Genomic DNA, 22,288 nt, shown 5'->3' on the forward strand with positions numbered 1-22,288 from the left:
ACCTACTTTGACAACAGGGTATTTGACATGCTTGGAGCTGGCAGGTGATGTGGAACTACAAAACTATTTTCCACTGCTTGGACTGCTGTACATCACCTCACCTTCTAGTTCAATACAGCTGCACCTGAAGGTAGCAGAGTGGGAATTCAAATGCCAAGTCTAGGACTTAATTGTGCACAAAACCACTTCCTCTCAGATGTAGTGTAAATAAAACATTTCCAAGTTCTGACTTTAAAATGAATATAAATTAAGGCTCAATAAAATTATCTGTTTTGTGAATTTGATCAGATTTCTAAAATTATGTTCAGTGTAATAAAATAAGTGTCACATCTGTTTAGCGACAGTCATTTTCCTTTATCTCCCTTCATCCATATGCATATATTATTTACATAAATCACTCACTGGGGAAAGTTGAGTTCAGTGCCAACTGTTAGGAGAGTAAGCCATTCTGGCATAGGCAGTTCAGAGCTTTCTCTTAGCAAGCAAACACATGGCAGGTGCCCGAAGGGAAGGATTTTCCCAGACATACCATTTACGCACTCTGAGCGTGGATGACGCATTTAAATGGTAGAACTTGGATATTGGGTGTGGCTTGCAGCCCATCACTGCCTGAACAGCCACTGAAAGTCATTGAAGGCCAATGGAAAGGGTAATTCCAAGGAGACCGTTTGGGCTTAGATTTTATCAGTGCATGAGCAATCTCTCTTACCTTCTTCCAAATACACAATTGGCTCTGAAGTCGCCTCCCATGTTCTAGGGAGGTTGCAAAATACATAATGAAATTTCACTGTGCAGAGCCTCTGCAAAGAAGCCTGAAACCTACTTTGTGTAGGGTTTCCAGTGTGTAGGGTTTCCAGCTCACCTTGTGTTCGCTGGCTAACAGTGTGAAGATATTATGTTACACAAGGCGGCACTATGTTACACAAGGTGGCACTATGTGGGTTGGGAGGTACGTCATACCTTAGGGCCCTAGGGTGCTGCCCCACTTACCTCCCATCTCTTTGAGTGGCTGAAGAACTGCAGGTCACAACTCCAGACCTTTAAATTGACATGGGGCAGATGAACACAAACTATGGAAGACTGTGGATGGGAGGTTAGTACTATTCCCAGCCAACATGTACCATCTGTGTGGATATAAAGTGTTTATGTAGTTCTTTGTTAAAGATATGAATACTCTGAAAATGAGAACTATATCACTTCAACAGAGCTCCTTGTATCAGTTCTCCATAACCACTTACAGTGTGAATAATGGTGCTGGGATCGAAAATGGCCTTGTACTGTCTTTCATACTGTACTTATGATGTAAGGGTCTCTATGTTTGCTGAACCAGGAGCTGACGCAACAGAGTTGCCAAAGTGGCCAGCATGCTGAAAACCATAAAACTGTGCATCTGTCTCTTACACTTCATCATCCAACACACTGCTACGTGCTGCGCCCCATAACACGATAACCGCACCTTGATGGTCATCATGCATGGAACTTCCCAATAGGATCTAAACAAAAACAGCATTCTTCCACCCACACACCCATACTGTGAACATCCTTGGCATGATGGTGCCCTGCCTATCGATTGTAAAATCCTGGCCTGGGCTCACGGTGGTAGTTTTTGCCTCATCGTAAGAATACATATTATAATTGTGCCCACCAGTAGTAAATTGTTGATCTTGGCATAAAGGTGGTGTTTCTTAGAATGATGGTTCCTGCCCCTGTATAACATTGGCACTGGCATACAATGTTTGACCTTTTGCGGACATCATTACCATTTTGAGGCACATCCTTGGGCTAATGTTGGCTCTAGCACATCAGTTGCTGTTTTAGGCGTTCTTGGCATCAGATGGTGATAAATAGTCATATAATGCAAAGCCTACCCATGTGGCAGAAGTGCATATGAACACTTATTGGCTAAGGCTGATTAGTATTTGGACATGATATGTATTTGCTGAGAATGAAATGCTTGTATTTCAATTTGAAGATCTGATTCATTATTAGCATGAAAAGTGCACATCTGATAGCAAAATGTGTGTGGTTTCAATAACTGCCAAGCTGGGCTCATGTTAATAATAAAGCTCACTACAATGGTTGTGGGTAGGGCGCACTTTTAACTGGTTGTGCCTTGTGCAGACTGGCTTAGGCGCCCTATCACAATACACTCAGCTGCACCCAGTGCTGCCATGAACTTACACCTGCCTATGGGCAGCACATAAGTGAAAGGTAAACTGGATGTTTGAAGTTGCTGGTCTGCCTTTCACTGTGCAGCAAGGAATGCGGCCTGCATTTGGAACGGGTGCACAGACTCCCCCTGCAGACAGATGCAGTGAGTGACTGCATCTGATTAGAAAGAGGCATCTGAGGGGGCAGGGGTGCTCGTTTTCCATCCTTCCAACTTGTGTTCTCGTAAGGCTCACTGACGTGCCAACTCTATATGACGCACAGTCAGCGCTTTTCATCAGTTCCTTTACCTCTGCATCTGTATCTCTAATATGGCACAGGCACAGAGGTTAAGGGGTATATTTAAGCCCGCCTAATGCCATTCTAAAGCCACATTAGCACCATTTTGCTTACGCTAATGTGGCGTTAGACGGCCAAAAACGCTGCGCCATATTTACAAAGTGGCGCAATGCATGCATTGCCCCACTTTGTAACCCTTCGTGCTACATTATGCCTGCGCTATTTTGGCTACTCCTGTCTAGGATATCAGCAGCGTAAAAACATGACGCTATAGCACCCAACCCTGTGCCATGGTGCGCCGTATTTTAAATATGGTGCACACATGGTGGCGGTAGAGGGGACGACAAAGGGCACAAGAAAGGGGCACTGTGTGCATCGCCACTTCTCCTAAATATGCCCCATATTGTTTCCTCATTTACATGGGACTATGTTCCCATACAGTTGAGGACTCACCCCCTGAGGATCACACTGATGTTACCTGTACAGAAGGGCAATCTGTATCACTGGAGCCTTCTGTAATACCAAAGTTCAACTGGGGCCCCAAAAAACAGGCACATATGTGCATTATACTCTTGTGTCACTTGTTGCTGTCTGAGACCCTAGCCTGTAAGACTGGTGTAATAGTGTCATGTTTGAACCTATAACATTTTCATAACCTGCTGCATGAACACGTAAAATATGTCTATTTCTGTTGTGTGCTGCCTGAGATTGAGAAATGTATGGAAAATTGTAACTCTCGTGTCCAAGGTGCTCTTGGTCTGGCCTACCAACCGCATTTGGCAGCCCAGGTCTTTGATTGGCATTAACTTTTGAATCTCTAGTTGTGATGAAAAAAAATCTAGGTTTGAGTTGCACATGAAACCAAACCTGCTCTTGGGTTAGGGAAGGGCTCTTCTTGTATCTTACAATTACTATTTTGCAGCTCCACAGCAGGATGATAATACTAGATTAATGACATAGAAAAAGTGAGAGTGAATCTGGAAGCTGTAAGGGGTCTCGATGGGCATTAAACCCTTAGGAACAGATAACGTATGGATCCATGGAGGATATCAGCACAAAAAGGGTCCTCAATTTCTTCTTACAGCATACAGACTAGAGGGTGCTGAAGGGATTGTGATTATCCCATGATAGATGGGGGATAGTGAGTGCCGTCCATGCTGCAAGGGGAGCGCATACCCTCAGACAAATAAGCACATATTGGTGCATGGCAGAGTGATCATTACATTGACACCACTCCTGGGAGTAACTCACTTGCACTTGATGTTAGGTTCATTGTAAGCTCTCCTCTGCCCCTGGTGAGGGGTCCGGAATATTTCAGAGCAGTGTGGCCCACCACATCTGGACATCCTGGGGGTGTCTGGGTACTCTGCAAAGGCAAGCCAGCAACATAGGAAAGTAAGAAACAGCTAGCAGCTCCATGTATGTATGATGGGCGAGGCTTGTCACTGTGAATTTTGTCAGGGTGAAGTACTGAAGTTCATTTATCTGGAGAGCAGCTCCATCAGTATTTAAATCCATGTTGGTTAAGCTTCAGCCCAGCGCCAATCAGGTCACAATGCCACATCCACATTCTAAGGACCAGCCCATGATTAAAGGATTGGACATCTAACATTTCAATTTTGTCAGTAAGGAAGGGGTTTTGCTAAGTGAACTAGGCTTGTTTTGCCTCTTGCATGCACTGAAAGTTGCCATGTCTAGAAATCACTTAAACAAGTCTCTTTCCAGGTGAGGTCACTCTAGAAGGCACATTTATGTTTTCCAACCAGACATATCTATAGGGAAGCAGCTGCATCAAGTGGCGGGATGGGCTGGTCCTACTTTTTTCTGGTGGGCAGGATTCATCCTCCATTTTACCCACTCTTTCACACATAATTCCGGCCGCCTGAAATACCTCTTTAAAAAATTGTTGTTCAGATATTTTCATTTTTGATTTGTGTTTTTGGATCATTAGAGAGGTAATTTAGCTTGGCTAGACACTGCTGACCTGGGCTGAATTTTTCTGGATGCTATTTTCAAAAATGGCAGATGTGTTGCAGTGATGATGTGATATTTCGGGAACCATGAGACCTATATACTTCATTTTGGTGTGAAAACTTAAGTTTTGGGAGTCAAGTAGTCTTATAGAGACAGAAAATAACTCCACAGAGCAACCCTTCTGCAGTTTTCCAAAATGGTGGCTATAATAGAGGAAGAATGTATTTATATGTAGAAATGAAAGAAATAATTATTATTATTTTTTATCCTTTTAAGTATACACCAAACAATGTATGTGATCTGAATATGAATAAAAATGTTTATCACTCCTGTTTTAAACACATTTTCATAGTTCACTTTATTTATTTGTTTTGGCAATCGCTCGTGGTAAATTTGCAGAATGTTGAACATTTGAAAAGAGCATATCAACAGGGATCTCTTTTTGTAGTACAGGTTTTGCAAGTACATGTATGTGTAAGTTCTGTGGGTACAGGCGTTCGAAGTTTCATAGGTTGTAGCATCCCATCAGCATCTCCCCAACCAAATTAACACAGACCTTTTTCTACATATGCATGATCCAAAACAATTACATATCTTCTGATCGAGTAGAATGCTTTTATAATGTTCCACGCTCAGAATATGACTCGGTGGAAGGTCACTTACCGGGGCTGATCCCTTGAACTCACTGTACCGAAGATCGTCAAATGTGTAACAGTCAGAGCTCATTTTCCACACACGCAGAAGGTATTTTACTAAGTTTTTAAAGTCACATTCTTCTTCTGTCTCAGCAAATCATTTTAGAAACTTCACAGGTTCAGCAGTTAAAGCTCCACGCTTTGTTACAATTTTGCTCATAGTGTAATACCCACTCCCTATGCTTTACCATAGAGTGATTTCGGCCCCAGTCGTGGAGATCTCTGCCCTGTGGCGAAGATCTCTGCGCATGTCCTAAAAGCAACTAGTAATAACTTTATGCTTCCCTCAATAAAAACTAACAAAAGTGGGAAACTTCTCCTCAGCCTCCTTAAGAAAAACTATTGCATTATTGCCAATAGTAGATCGTTATCTGATTCTCCTGCTTCTTTAAAACATATATCTTTTGGGGGAAGGGCAATCTTAGATTATCTAGTGCTTGATTATTCTTCCTACTATCTACTGGAAGATGTTAGGATTATAAATACCTCCTGTAGTGACCATAACTTGCTTTTTATTACTCTAGAAACAAACATACCACTGATGGAATCCTGGAAGTCTAGTGGGTTTACTTAAAGTTGTGATAAAAAGACAGGGAGGACACAGTGAAATTTTAAAAGGATTGCAGGCGTATCGGCGATGTTAGTATCTGTGGTTGCTGACCTGATCAGTTGGGAGGAGATGGGATTCCAAAACTATTCCAAATTTATGAAGCAGGTGTTAGTTAACTCTTCTCCTGGAGAGTTAAAAATTGCCCGGAGAATGATCCCTCGCACACTGCTGGATCTAAACAGGGAAATATATTAATTGGCCAGGTCTCAGTATTTAGTTTATTCTGGGGTAAGGAAAGCCAGGGTCGCTCTGCTAAAAAGGAGAAAGAGCCACCTGACGGCCCACCTCGTAAAATAATCTGGGGATAAGTTCTGGCTCCATCTCTGGGATGCAGCAGTTAAGGGTCAGGCAAGGCGTTTTTGGGCACTGGTGGATGATGGTTGTGGGTCTAGAGTACTTCGATTACCCATCGCCATAGCTGAAGCCCGCTGGTCTGAATTTATCTCCCTCCTGTACATCTCAAATGGGGCTGAACTGTTCAGACTCCTGACAGTAAGGGGACGCACTCTCTTAGTCCTCCTTCAATAAAAGAGATAGATTTGCCATCCGTTCTATGTGTTCCTCTGCTGCAGCAGGACCTGATGCACATCCCATTTCGGTAATAAAACAAGACATTAGCTCTTGGAGTAAGGTCTTGTATGTGGTCTTCAGAAGATGCTGCTTGTCCAGAAGCATTTCTTTCTCTTGGGTCGAACCTTAGTAATGCTGCTCACATCGCCTCCAATAAATCGAAGGCCGACTGTCAGGCAAGAGGTCTAGGGGCCCTAGATACAGCTATAGGGAGAGGACACTTTTCACATCCCTTGAGTCTAAATTCCCACAACCCTTTTGTATGGAGTGGAATTCACAGATATTTCCAAATACGGGTTCCTGAATCAGTTAGAAGGAAAACTCCTTAGGAAACTCCTGTCTGTTAACACAGCTGTTTCAGTGGCGGCCTTAGGCTGGAAATGGGGCTCCGAAGCGCATAGTTCAAGGTTTAGCAGGGATTATACTTTTGGCCACTTCATTTATAAGGAGTGAGGAAAACACCATAACATCTGTACTAAAGAAAGAACTCTTCTCTGAAAAGAGTAAGGCCAAATACTCCTTTTGTAAGAACTTTTTTAATGCTCTTGAAATGTTGGAGTTTGACCGAAACCTGGTCTTGGAACTATCTCTATTGCATCTGAAAGTCAGCCTGAATCAGGCAACGTGGACATTGTGTTATCGGCTAGATCTTGAAAGTTGTAAAAAAAAAAGTTATTTTAAGAATTTAGAAAATACCCTAGCAATAACAAAAACACAACCCTATATTACATGGAATATTCCAAATAGAGTTAGGCGTTTTTGGATGCTGCTTCGCCAGGGTTTACTTCCTTTGAATACGCTACTGGTGAAATGGCATAGTACAGCCAAAGAGTGCAACTTTTGCCTTGCCGAAACCCAATATCTAATCCACGTCTTATTTGTCTGCCCATTCCTTGCCACATTTCGGTATAAATGGCTAAAACCAATTTGTTTTCAGTACTCCTTGTTGTCTGTATCAGAGTTTCATCTAGCCTTGTATGATCCACCTAATGAACCATTTTGTTTTAGAATTTTTTATTTTTTCAAATGTTTTTTAGATTTATTCTAAGTGCATGTACTGAAAAGCAGGTTTATTGATTTATAAATAAACGGGCATTGGGTGCTATTTGAGATAAGATAATTAGGTGGTCTCGATATAATACTGCACCTTATTATACCCAAATCCCATATGGGATTGGGCAATAGTTTTCTGTCATTTGCCTATATGAAGGGTTCTGTGGTGAGGTCGAACAAGGCATTTGACATTTTCATTCATTTGTAACTCCATGATTATACGTGGCTTATGTTGCACATGAGAAAGAATTGGGTTTGGTTTATGAATATTTCAATCTGTGCACATGCCTACATTCACAGTATTATGGGCAGATGGGCAATGTCCGAGACTGTCTGTTTATGTATATATTGTATGCCATTGTTCCATTTATACTGCTCCACTTGTATTTTTTGCACTCTCCACTTTTTGGTTAAATATGGATGGCAAAGAGCCTAAATTGTCTAACACTCTCACACCTAAGGATGTTCTAATTGCACTGATGCACACATTTGCACCATTTTATCTTTTGTATTCTTTTTCAGGAATAATGTAGTGTGCAACTATAAGTCCAGGAAAAGTATAGCTGAGCAATTTCATAGAACTTTTTCTTGTATAAATTTTAAACATGTTCTATTAAATTTTAGGTGTAAAGAATGGTAGAGATAGAAGTACTGCACAGATGCGCACATTTGCACTGTTCTATTTTTTTCATTCTTTTATAGGAGTAAAGCAGTGTGCATCTATAAGTTCAGGAAAAGTATTGCTGAGCACTGTCATAGAACTTTTTTTATTGTAAACATCTTAAATATGTTCTACTAGATTTGAGGTGTAAGGAGTGGTAGAGACAAAAGTATTGTTTATTATTTATTTTTATGTGGACCTCAATCGAGTTCCAAAACATAAATAAATAAAATTGAATAGTATTACAGGACTCCACACCCTGGTTCAAAAGGATGGAGCCATGCAGGTCTGTACTTTCAGTTAATTTCACACTCGGAAATGGAGAGTAGCAAATATGTGTAGATTTACACCTAGATGCAACACGTTCAAACTTATCTTTGTGAATAAGGCCCTCTGTTTGAACTATCTCTATGCACTTTGGTTTCGGGATGAAGAACGTCACCACATGTGTCGCCTCGTAGCCTGTTTTCAGGTTCACAGAAGATAGGTCGGACTTATATATCCCAGAGTATTGCCCCACTATAGACAATTCTGGGTTCAAAAAGTGGTTACCCGGTCCCACACAGAGGCACCAGCGGTCTGCCTTCCGTCTCTGTCACTACCTTACTTTTGAGTTGATATACAGTTAATTGTCAGCAGCATGTGTTTGTTCATGTCTGTGTTCACAAGTGTGTATCAATGGTGCAGCAGGTGCAGTGACACCAAGACCCAAAGATCTGAGGGGCCCACTTCACTCAATTAGTTTAAAAATGTTTAAGTAAAAGCAGTGGATATGGTTACAAATTTCTTGCTTGCATTAGGGCACATGGCACCTTCGCTACGCCACTTCCTGTATGTGTGGCGGGCGCTGCCTGCATCCTCATGGGCATCACTGTCGTGTGCACCATCCTCCCTCGCTGACTTCCTCCTCGTTGGAGTCAGCTAGCTGAGAGGTACGTGCGCCCGCGGGCCAGGCACAGGAGCTGATGCGCAAGGAGCGGCCTTCTCCACGCGGATGGCTGCCTCACCTGCTCCATGTGCTCGAGCCCGCGGCCTACCAGGAACGGCAGGTGACCTGCAAGCTCCTTCATGCAGCGCTGGCGTTACTCCCTGTTCCGAGCAGAGGCCGTCCTAACAAGCTCGGCTGCATGGGATGAGAACCACTGAAAATAGCTGATTCGAGGAATCGTAGTGTCACGACGGCCTTCTGGCTCGATGGCGGAGATGCGAACAGGTAGTGTTGCACAGATAATCTAGGCCTTTCAAGGCTCCGAGCCATCTCTCATTACCTCAGGTTCAGCATGTTCTCGACCTGTCAAATTGCGGAGTCACTGGAGCTGCCTTTAGGATTTATAGGACCCTCAGCATAGCCTTCCCCTTTGACCATTTGTACTTCGTTTGTATTATAAATTAAAGAGATTTAGAAACAGCATGAAATATCAGCCCACAGACTTCAAATTAGGACTTGTACATTTAACATTTTGGAAGATTTGTTTAATTTCAACAAAACGAGTGTCGCTTTTTAGCTCTCATAGGGACAATGTATGTTAACGACATTTTCTAAAATATAGAGTACGGAATATCGTTTTCAGGTAACATTTGCGAGCACTGCAGTTCGCAAATATGTAAGGAGGAATTTGACTCTATTCCAATTTAGGGTTCTTTGTTACTTGTCGACTTGAGGTTGTGTGAAAGAACTTGGCCTGGAAACCCATCCCCATGTTCGAGACTACTGGCTAGTGTCTCATAAAGAAGAAGTTAACTGCCGAATTACATAACTCTTACGGGTTCAGGCTTCAGGCAGCAAAGCACATTTCTTACATGCCCATGCAACATTCTTTTAAGTTATGGAGATCATATGGTCTCAGTTCTCAAAACGGAATCTCGCATTACAAAGGCGGTAGAGGCTCATACTCCAGACTACAGAGCTATTACACAACAAGCATACCCGCAGGTTACAGTAAACAAACAGATCAAGGTTTAATATAAGAGAACCAATGAACTGGTTACATAACTCTCTGCCTTAGGTTATTGACTTTTAAGGTATGTGTAGCATTAAACATATGATACTCCAGACTACACAGCTACTACACAATAAGCTTTTCCCTCAGGTTACAGAAACCTTATAGACCAGGATCTCATACAAAAGAACTGTCCAATTGTTTACTTAAATCTCAGAATCTCAGGCTATTGACAGCTAAGCAATCTATGAGGTTACGCATATAATACAGACTGAGACCTATTACGCTAGATCTTTTGCTATGTTACAGAGATTTTATTTGATCAGTCAGGTCACTGCGAAGGAAACCCGGATTACACAGGCTCAGGTGTACGGCAGCAAAGATGGTCTCAGGTTAGAGCAATATTGCAGGCATAGGCATCTGACAACAAACCTACTCCTCATTTTAGGCAGCATTTACAAGGATAAGCCTCTGACAGCAAAGCTATCCTTCACGTTAAACAAGCTTTAACAGCTTAGGTCCCTGACAAAGGAGCTATCCATCTTTATTGAAACAGAGTTCAGAGGACTGTCTAAGCACATGGAGCAATCAATGATAGATCAGTCCCTACAGTTATAGAGTATCTACCCATCTCTTCACAGAACTCTTGTAAGTTTAGACATCAGACAAGTTAGATGGACCATACGGGATTGTACTTTGCCACAAAAATGTGTTTGACCAATTAATGTCTATCAGTCAGTACCATGATTCTTCTGCTGATTTACAGCCTGCTACCACCATCCTACCATTCTTTATGAATGCCTTCTTCTTGCCAAATTGTCTAACTTGCACCAGTTCTCACCCTTGCACACTAAAACCTGCAAGTTCCAAACAAGATTCTCCGTCAGCCATCCCCTTCTCACTCCCTCGTTGCTGCTGAAGTTCCCAAGGTTTGCTACCTAGAAGGCATCATTCTTCTGGCCAGTCAGTTGCTAGTGCTTTAGGGAAGATTATTCCACTCTCAAGGCGTCTCCGTGATCCCACCTTTCTTGTCCCCTTCTTCTTAGTGTTCTTTGCAATGTCTAACTTTGGTGCAGAACCGTATTTGGCATTACGCTTGATCTGACCCCTGCCCAAGGATAATGTCACTCTTCAATCTCGGAATCCACTCCAATCATTCTAATGCACTGAATGATCTGATTAGGATGAATGAATACTTTGTTTCCACTTAAAAGCACGAAGCCCTAATAAATTCACAGGAATAGCTCTCTCCCTCTTGGCACTTCCAGTGATTTTGTCACATATCCAACTCTTGGAAATCCTGGACTTAAAATTCTCCTGTATTTCTGCATGACCATTGCTTCTAGAGAAATGGCTGACAACTTCAGAATCTGGTGTAATCATGGCTTCTTGACTTTTCAATTGGTCCTTTCCCACAACCTAGTGTACTTCTCCAGCCAGTGATCTTTGTCTCCACCATACAAAGACATTTTGTGCCTTCTATTCTTTTGATATGAATAATAGACAGACTCCTTTGAGACATCCCATGAGGGCAAGTTTTATAATGATCTTTATTATCACTTCCTAAATTCTATAAAAGTAATGGATACACTTCTTTAATTTTGAAGGTCATTATGTCCGTAATTGGTGAACTAGTGGCAAAGTCACCTCTTGACAATGTATTATAGAAATTGTATTAATTCTTCCAAAACTGAAAACTCCCATTAGAGCTCTTCTGAGGATTGCACTTCCGCTTTTCTGGTCGTTTCTTAGAAAGATTCCCATATTCATTCAACATTTAGAACCTCATATAATGGGTTTTAGTTACTGCCTTTTAAGTTCACCTGTAAAGATTTTAGTATTCTTTATGCAAATTCTTATTACAATGGTCCTATTTCATCAACACCTGGTTATCATGTGGTCAGATTACTAGGGCAAAGATCCGGAACAACGCGTCCTGAACCATGCCTGAGTTGTTCACGCAAGCGAAACGAAGCTTTCCTGAACAACACAAGCCATTTTCTCTGCCTTAACCATGCATGTGCTGAACAACGCACATGCGTGGTTAAGGCAGAGAAAAAAAAGATCCATCGGGAAAGGACACAGGTAAGTGTCGCTGTGGCAGGGTTGGGAGTAGTTTTTAGGGATGGGGGGTGAAGGGGTTGGGGTAGTTAGGTTATTTTTTTTTTTTAAGGGGTGGGTGGGGGGGTCGGTACTATGTTTTTTTCGGATGGGGGTTGGGGTTATTTTTTTGGGGGGTTGGGGTTTGGGGTAATTTTGTATTTGGGGTGGTGGGGGGCTGGGTTTTTAGGGGCGGGGGCCGGGGTAATATTGTATTTAGGGCGGGTGTGGGTTGGGTTTTTAGGGGTGGGGGTCATTGTAATTTTGTATTTAGGATGGGCGGGAGGTTGGGTTTTTAGGGGCAAGTGGGGGATTGAGGTAAATTTGTTTATAGGGCAGGTGGGGGGGCGGGTTATTGGGGTGGGGGTGGGTGGGTCGGGGTTTAATTTTGTATTTAGTGCGGGGTGGGTTTTTAGGGGTGGGGAGTTGGGGTAATTTTTTATTTAGGGTGGGTGGGGGATCAGGTTTTTAGGGGACGGTGTGGGGGGCTGGTGTAATTTTGTATTCAGGGCAGGTGGAGGGTTGGGTTTTCAGGGCTGGGGGTGGGAGGATCGGGTTAAATTTGTTTTTAGGGGTTAGGTAGTTTTATTATTGGGTTGGGGGTTGGTTTTAGGGCTCAGGGCGGGTGGGAGTATCAGGTTGTTTTTTAAAGTTGGGGGTCAGGGTACTTCTGTTTTTAGGGGCAGGGTTGGAGGGGTCGGGTGATTTTGTTTTTAGGGGTTGGGTTGTTTTATTTTTGGTGGTGGGGTCGGTTTTAGGGCTCAGGGTGGGTGGGGGGTATCGGGGTAGTTTTTAAGGGTGGGGGGTTGGGGTACTTCCGTTTTTAGGGTGGGGGGTGGCATGCGACAACCACGCATGCCCTTTCCACACATGCCTTTACTAGACATGCCTTTAGAACGAACAGTTGTTGTAAAGGCATGCATGGAAACAGCGAGGTCGGAACAATGACCGCGTTGTTCAGCCGTGCGTGTTGCTGTATCTGTGGTTCCATCATACAACCAATTACTAGTGCTTGCTAATACATTTTCACCCAGATTTGTACTTACAGACATTATGGCCCTCATTACAACCCTGGCGGTCGGTGATAAAGCGACGGTAAAACTGCCAACAGGCTGGCCGTAAATAACGCCAAATTATGACCATGGCGGAAACAGCTCAGACAGACAGCCACTTTACCACACCGACCGCCAGGGCGGAATCAACAGGCACCACGGCGGTAGCCACCTACAGCCAGGCGGAAGTCAATGTTCCGCCCACTGTATTATGAGACAGGAAACGGACACCTTTTCCGGGGCGGTACCAATGACATCAAAAGCCTGATGGAAACACTGCACAGAAGGGAAACGACTCACCTGTGGAGACTCAGGGAAGAACCACGCCACCATGGAGCCCGAGCTGCACATATTCTCAATGCTGTTCTACGCCCTGCTCCACCATGAACACCAACGACGACGAAGACGACCACGGTGAGTACAGCCGCCTAGCACACAGGGGAGGGAGGGAGGAAAAAGACAGTGATATACACACACAACACATAACACCCCCACCCCCAACACCATACACACAAGCAGATGCAATAACATAACATATTTACCCCGTACCCCTCAGGAATAATGCAAGGACAACACCAATAGATCAAAGTGGGTGTAATAAGATAAATATAGTAGTAATACGTGCATCCAAATAAAAAAGTAAATACATATGTACAAATGGAGGGACACTTCCCAGTCCTCAATGTTCGTGGGCCACAAGGCCACATTACAAAGTCCAAGGCCCCACTTGACTCCTGCAGCAACACGGAGAGAACACTGCAGGTCGAAAATAGGCAGCCACCTCAGGGGGACGGGGAACGGGGGGCACGTCAGCCAGCAGATGGAACAACACCACTGGTCCTGGAGGGGGCAACATTCCCATTACTCTGTTCTGGGGAGTGCAAGGTCACAGTCTGTCAAGTGGGTGACGGGAAACATCACTTACATCGCCGTGAATGCAACGAAATGCATTTACCATGATGTATTTACAACACATATGCGTTTACCATGCATGGCTTTACCACGCATGCCTTTACCACGAATATACCTTTACCACGCATGCCTTTACAACGAATTTCATTGTAAAGGCATGAATGGTAAAGGTGTACACGTGGTAAAGGTTTTAAAGGTAAGTATTAAGTGGGTTGAATGATATGTATATGTATGGGCATTTTTAGATTTTAGGGTGGGCATGAGTTTTGGGGTGATGAAGGCAATTTTAGATTTTAGGGTGGGCATGGGTTTTGGGGTGGTAAGGGCATTTTTAGGTTTTAGGGTGTGCTTGAGTTTCGGGATGGTAAGGCTATTTTTAGGTTTTAGGGTAGGTATGGGTTTTGGGGTGGTAAGGGCATTTTTAGGTTTTAGGTTGGGTATGGGTTTTGAGGTGGTAAGGGCATTTTTAGGTTTTAAGGTGAGTTTGGGTGGTAAGGGCATTTTAGATATTAGGGTGAATATGCGTTTTGGGGTGGTAAGGGATTTTTTAGGTTTTAGGGTGGGTATGGGTGTTGGGGTGGTAAGGGCATTTTTAGGTTTTAGGGTGGGTTTGAGTTTTGGGGAGGTAAGGGCATTTTTAGGTTTTGGGGGTATGGGTTTTGGGGTGGTAAGCTTTTTTTTAGGTTTTAGGGTGGGCATGGATTTTGGGGTGGTAAGGGTAATTTTAGGTTTTAGGGTGAGTATAGGGTTTGGGGTGGTAAGGGGTGTTTAGGTTTTAGGGTGGGTATGGGTTTTAGGGTGGTAAGGGCATTTTTAGGTTTCAGGGTGGGTATGATATTTGGGGTGGTAAGGGGTGTTTAGTTTTTAGGGTGGGTATGGGATTTGGGATGGTAAGGGGTGTTTACGTTTTAGGGTGGGTATGGGTCTTGGGGTGGTAAGGTAATTTTTAGGGTTTAGGGTAGGGAGGGTTTTTGGGTGGAAAGGTGTGTTTGTGTGTGTGTTTGTATATATATATATATATTATATATATATATATATAATGTATGTTATACTTACCTCTAGTTTTTACCATGCATATGCCTTTACCAGCTATGCCTTTACTAAATTTTCGTGGTAAAGACATTCGTGGTAAAAGTATATGCATTGTAAAAACATTTAGTGGTAAGTGCATGCATGGTTATGACCATGTATTGTACTTACCGCGTTGTAAAGGCATGCGTTGTAAGTGCATGCATTGTTCCATCATACATCCGTGGGTGACTTGCCCACAGGCTCTGGAGCGGGAAACATGCCCTGTGCCTGGTCCTGGGGAGTCCAAGGCCACAGTCTCTGAAGTGGGTGTCTTTGCCACTTGTTCTGGAGGGGGCATCGTGCCCTGTGATCTTCATCCTGGGGAGGATGGGGCGAGTGGACGGCTTCACTGGTTCTGGAGGGGGCATTGTGCCCTGTGATCTTCATCCTGGGGAGGATGGGGTGAGTGGATGGCTTCTCCACTGGTTCTGGAGGGGGCATCATGCCCTCTGATGCAGATCTTGGGGAGTACCAGGTCACAGTCTCTCAGTTGTGTGTCATACCCACAGGATTTGCAGGGGGCAGGCCGCACAACAGCCTATGGAGGCTGGTCTACAGAATGTTCGCCAGATGTGACAGCTGCTCAGTGGTGGCAGTGGTGCTGCTGCTGCTGGTCGTTGTGGGGGAAAGCTCCAGCCCATCCACTGCAGCCTCGGACGGCTGCCCATTGGTGCTGCTGCTGTTGCTGGTGGTGGCGGAGCTGGTGGTGGAGCTGGCGGTAGTGGTGGGGGGAGGCTCCAGCCCATCCCCTGCAGCCTTGGATGGCTGCCCACTGGTGCTGCTGCTGGTGGTGCTGATGACGGAGCTGGTGGTGGAGCTGGTGGTAGTGGTGAGGGGAGGCTCCAGCCCATCCCCTGCAGCCTTGGATGGCTGCCCACTGGTGCTGCCGCTGCTGGTGGTGGCGGAGCTGGTGGTGGAGCTGGTGGTAGTGGTGGGGGAGGCTCCAGCCCATCCTCTTCAGCCTCGGACGTCTGCACCACCATGATTGGTGGTGTGGGCTCCGACTGAGTCCCAGCACCAGGCCCCTTGTTCTTTCTGCCTGCTGGTGCATGCCCCTTGCCCTACCTGGCAGCAGCTGGGGATGGGTCCTTGCTCCTTATGGCAGCAGCTGGGGATGGCTCCTTGCTCCTTGTGGCAGCGGCTGGGGATTGCTCCTTGCCCTTCCTTTCAGCAGCTGGGGGTGGCACCTTGCCCTTCCTTGCTGCAGATGATGGTGGCTCTTTGCTCTTCCTGGCAGCACTTGGGGCAGTCACCCCTTCCATGTGGCTGCCTGGTGCCCTGGATCCTTTCCCACCATGAGTTGCTGTGGACACTACTGGGCCCGTGGACTGGGTGGCTGAGGTAGTTGCCTGAGTTTTAACCACCCTGGCCTGACGTGAAGGACTGGGGGGAGGAGGGGTAGGGAAGGGGTCAACGGTGGAGAGGAAAAGCTTCTTATGGACATTGGGGCGGGAAGAGGGAGAAGGTTTGGGAGTGGAGGAAGAGGGAGTGGTTGTAGGAGGTGTCTGCTGTGTTTGGGTGCAGGTGCATGGGCTGGATGCTGTTGTGAGGTGGATGGCTGTTGGGTGTCTGAGTGCTTGCGTTTGTGTACTTTGGGAGGAGGGGGCACAGACACAGTGGGAGAGGACACGGGATGTGTGCATGGATTTGGGGGTGGTGACTGCCAGTAAGGTGTGTGCTCTGATAGGTTGGCTGGTGATGGTGGTAGTGGTAGTGGATGAGGGTGTAGTGCATCCAGGTGTGAGTGTAGACAAAACTGGGAGGGAGGTGGACGAGGAGGAGGAGGGGGACACAGTGGAGGCAGTGGATTTTGGTATGTCAGCATCTGGTTGGTGTTTGTGTGAGTGCCTGTGGGATGAAGTGTGGTGCCTGTGTTTGCCTGTGCCACTCTTGTGTGTTGTCCTGTGTGCATGCTTGTCTGCCTGTGTGCTTGGGATAGGTTGGGGTTGAGGGGAATGGGATTGGTTAGAGGAAGTTGGAGGGGGAAGGGTTGAAACAGGGACAATGGCTGCCATCAGAGAGGAGGCCAGAGCCTAGATTGATCTCTGTTGGGCCGCCACGCCAGTGTGAATGCCCTCCAGAAATGCATTGGACTATTGTATTTGGACTGCCAGCCCTGGATGGCATTCACAATTGTTGACTGCCCAACAGAGATGGATCTCAGGAGGTCAATAGCCTCCTCACTCATGGCAACAGGGCTAACTGGGGCAGTGCCTGAGGTGGCTTGGGCGAAGGAGATGCCCACCCTCCAGGGTGAGCGGGCAGTGAGCAACTCGCTGAGGGGCTGCTGGGAGGGCGGTGCTGGTACGGGAGTGGCAGCTGTACCTGTAGCTGGGGTGGGCACAGAGGTGTCCGCCACCATCAGGGACCTTCCATCGGAGGAGGTATCTGTGTCCGAACTGTCCCCTCCACTCTCCACTGTGGTGCTGACCTCATCCTCCGTCCCACTGGTGCACTCACTGCCGGTGGACTCTGCCTCCTGGGTCCTGTGGGATGCAGCTCCCTCGTCGCCGGTTCCTCTGCTCCTCCGCCAGATGATGCTAATGCACATAAGGACAGGGTGACAAAACAAAAAGGGGGGGAGAGACAAAGGATACACTTGGTCAATTGCTGCACCAACACCACCATTGGCGTTCACAACACACTCACACACAGGGAACAGCCCTATGCACTAGGCAATGCACTACCAGTAACAATGCTAGTTACCAGGGCATGGGGAGGGACACATACCTTCAACTGCAGCATACCTGGGACCCACACAGCCCTGCCCAGTAGTGGATGCCTACTAGCTAGGTAGGAGGAATTTCACATCAGAACTGCCCAACATGGGACCTACTCTGCAATGTCAGGCATGGCCTAAGGGCACCCACAGGTACACCCGCCAAACACGGATACCACCCCACCAGGCGTAAGTAGTAATGATGGGCACTGTACTCACCCTCTTGTAGCTGCTGTGATGCCCCCGAGCGCCCATCCAGCTCTGGAAAGGCCACCACCAGTATTCAGGCCATGGGGGGGGGGGTCAGGGTTCAACGGGCACCCCTTCTTCGTTGGGAGGCAATTCCCAGCTGGGCCTCCGCTGTCTTCCGTGCCCAGCGTCTCAGGTCCTCACACCATTTCCCCCAGGGTCCTCACATCCATGGCAATGGCACGCCATATACCCTTCTTTTGATGGGCGCTGACCTGTAGAGAAAAATACACAGGGAAAGGTATTAGTCAGACCGTCCTACCTGTTACACTCATGGCCCACCATATCCCTTCCCAACCCCTTGTTCACAGACATGGCCCAGCATACCTGATGCATGCTGCCCAGGGCCCATCCACCAACTCCCCCTACACAAGAAATTCACACACAGCACTCCATGCATTCATGCCCCATGCATCGTGCTCACAGTGTACTCACCTGTTGGTCTGGAGGCCCATACAGCAATCGGTACTGGGATAGGACCACATCCACCAATCTCTCCAACTGTGCCAAGGTGAAGGCAGGGGCCCTTTCCCCAGTCACACAAGCCATGGTAGGTTCCAGACACAGGTCACATCAGCACATGCAGTATAGGTCCTCTCCTGTTGAAGGTCAGGTAGCAAGTGAGTGAACAGTTAGAAAATGGCGGTGACATCCGCGGTGGTGCATACCGTCACCGCCGGCGTACATCACCTTTGGCCACTGTACCCCATAGGGCCCAATGATAACCAATGAGGAGTTGCCCGGCGGTTCCCGACCGCCTCCCGCAACAGCGCACAACATTAGCGGAATTACCTAACTTCCACCTGTCCCTCCATACAGGACAGGCGGACACCATTTCAGGGAGGGGGGCCCGCCATGGATCCTAACTGCGTCACAGTTCACAATTGTACATTCAGGACATATGCCACCAATAAATTGTAAAAATTACATCATGCATTGAACTGTAGTGGTTAGAATGTACAGATTCATTATTTTGCCCCATAGATTGCAACTGCTGCGGATGAATAGGAGATGGAGACATCCCCCGTCTACAGACCCTGGTGCACTTGGCAACACTGGAGGACAGGCACATCATCCTCACCTACAGACTTGACAGGGCCACGATCACAGAGCTATGTGCCCAATTGGAGCCTGTTCACTGCCGCCAACTACAGATCTTTCCTATGTAAACATTACTGTTCAGTTGAATTGCAATGTTTAAAACTTGTTACACAAATACATGCATAAATCATCTGACATACTCCATACTTGTAGTTATTTCAAAGTGTGTTTATTGCAGTGCTCTGACGAAAAGGGGGAAGTGCAATGGGCTGGGGGGATGATGGAGGAAAGTCCAGGATAGAATCCACTCTATTTGTAGTTAGCAGGTAACGTTTGCAGGGTGGTTCTCCTTCTGCAGGGGTGCTGGTGGCCTGTTGGACCTGTGTTGGGGCTTCCTGTCTCCTAGCGGCAGCGGAGGTGGAGGGCTGTTCAGTAGTTTGGCTAGTGGCAGGGGCCCGCTGGTCTGACACTGCCTCCTTCATACTGTTGGCCATGTCCGCCAGCACCCCTGCAACGGAGACCAGGGTGGTGTTAATAGACTTCAAGTCCTCCCTGATCCCCAGGTACTGTCCCTCCTGAGGGCGCATGTTCTCTTGCAACTTGTCCAGGATCTGGCCAAGCGTATCCTGGGAATGTTAGTATGCTCCTAGGATCGCAGTGAGTGCCTCCTGTAGATCCGGTTCCCTGGGCCTGTCCTCCCCCTGGCGCACAGCGGTCCTTCCAGTTTCTCTTTTGTCCTGTGCCTTTGTCCCCTGAACTGTGTGCCCACTGACCCCAGGTCCCTGATTGTCCTGGGTTTGTGGTGTGCCCTGGGGTCCCTGTAGTATTGGACACACTGCTGATTGACGTGTCCTGGGGACAGAGGTATGGGCACGCTGGGTGGGTGCTGTGGTGGTGTTCCCTGAGGAGGGAGGCTCTGTGGTGGTGTGAGACTGTGCCTGGGTAACCGACTGTCCGGAGGTCCCTGATGGGTCAGGTTGGTCATCCAGATCCAGGCGACCAGAGCTGCTGTCATCACTGTGGGCCTCTTCTGTGGGGGTACTGGATGTTGCTGGCACCTCTTCTCCAGTGACATAGGCTGGGTTACCTGTGGGGATGTAAATGCAGTGTTATTGTTTCTGTGTGTGACATATTGTGCATGGGTGGGTTGCCCTCTATGGTTGTTATTGCCCTGGCAGCTTTGCCTTGTGTGAGTTGTTATTTGGTGGGCTAGCTGATTGTCTTTAGTGTGCATGCTTTAGTGATAGGTGTCCATGCAAGTCTGTGAGTGGTGTCCATGAATTGGTGGTGCATGCTGGGCTTAGCATTGAGATGAGTGGGTTGTGATGGGTCGGTGTGTGGGTTGTGGAGTGATGGGAGTGAGGGCAGGGGTATGTGATAGCATGCAGGCAGGGGGGTGATAGTAATAGAGAGTTGAATTACCAGAGTCCAGTCCTCCTGCTACTCCTGCCAGGCCCTCAGGATGCATGATTGCCAAGACTTGCTCTTCTCATGTTGTTAGTTGTGGGGGAAGAGGTGGGGGTCCACCGCCAGTCCTCTGTACAGCGAGTTGGTGTCTTGCTGCAATGGAATGCACCTTCCCCGTAGGTTGTTCCACCTCTTCCTGATGTCATCCCCTTTTCTTGGGTGCTGTCCCACAGCATTGACCCTGTCCACGATTCTCAGCCATAGCTCCATCTAACTAGCAATGGATATCTGCTGCACCTGCGATCAAAATAGCTGTGGCTCTACCCAGATGATTTCCTCCACCATGACCCTTAGCTCCTCCTCAGAGAATCTGGGGTGTTGTTGTGGTGCCATGGGTGTAGTGTGTGGGGGTGTGAGTGTGTAGGGTGATGTGTTGGGGTGTGTGATGTAAAGTGCGTGGGTCGTGTATAGGTGATGGTGGTATGTGGCTCTGGTTGTGTGAGTGCTCTTGCTGTCTCTCTCTGTTGGCAATTGTTTGTAGTCGTAAGGGGTTGTGGGTGTGTGTTTTATATTGGTGTGGGTATGTGGGTGTGGTGTGTGTATGTGTGTCAGGTGTCTGTAGTTTGAATTCACCAATGTGGTGTTGTTTTGTTTGAGTGTGTGTATTTTGAGTGCGGCGGTATGTGCCGCCAATGGTTTACCGCCATTGAATGTCCGTTGTGGTGATTTGTGGGTCATAATGTTGTGGGCTTTGTTCTGTTGGCGTAACGGTATGGGTTTTGCTACCGCCAGTTTATCACTGACCTTTGGGCTGGCGGACTTGTATGTGTCTGTATAGTGACGGATTGGTATGTGTGTGTCATAATATGGTAAGCAGATATCCGTCGCACCAGCGGTAAGTTGGCTGCAGTTGGCATGGCGGTAAGAGGGATTTACCGCGAATGTCATAATGAGGGCCTATATCAGTTTGGGCATTTGGAAACATCTATGGGCAGTGTTAAAAACACTTTTTTACTAGATGTGCAAAACAAAGACCTTACTTTGAACCATGGGAAAGCATTCTTGTGATGTTACTGAAAAACGTTCAGTTTTTTTGCCTTCTTAAGCCCTGCAATCTTATTTAAATCCTAATTTTCCGGCACTATAACAGACTTTTCTGCTGCAAAAAAGTATCTCTTGATGATATTTGCACTCTTAACAAGTCTATTTAGTTTTCAAACAAAAACAGAAGTATTCCATTACTATATGTTTCAAAGTAAAGCTCTGACTCCTTCGGCATAGGAGTGTGTTATTAATGGACCCTGAAAACTGATAGGGGCTGGGAAACCCTGAATCTGTTGAATCACCCAACAATCAAAACAGCCCTCCCACTACAAACATGGACTAGCTATTAAGAACTGCTTTGGGGTTTGTACATTTGGCAATCCAGGTGGCACTTCCTACAGTAGACAGACACACGTGGTCTATTCTAGTTCCTAATACCATACCCGTAGAACAATGTAATGCTAATGTCAAAGAATAGATCAATATCTGTAGTCACTCGGACAGATGCCTGTAGCCTATATTAGCTTAATAAACGATCCAGATTGATGATAACCACTACCTGTAAGGTTCCTTAGCTGGCCTTTCCTGCAAAGGAACCTTTTACAAGCTCCAACACAGTCCTCAGTTTTCGGGGAATTCTAATTCTGCTTTCTTTGTTTCTGCAGCAAATGTGTAGATCACCAGAACCGAAGCGATCAGATCAGCAGAAAGAGTTGTTATGAGGCAAAGCCACTGTGAAGCT

This window comes from Pleurodeles waltl, chromosome 9 (genome assembly GCF_031143425.1).
Source record: "Pleurodeles waltl isolate 20211129_DDA chromosome 9, aPleWal1.hap1.20221129, whole genome shotgun sequence".
In the NCBI taxonomy this organism is placed as follows: Eukaryota; Metazoa; Chordata; class Amphibia; order Caudata; family Salamandridae; genus Pleurodeles; species Pleurodeles waltl.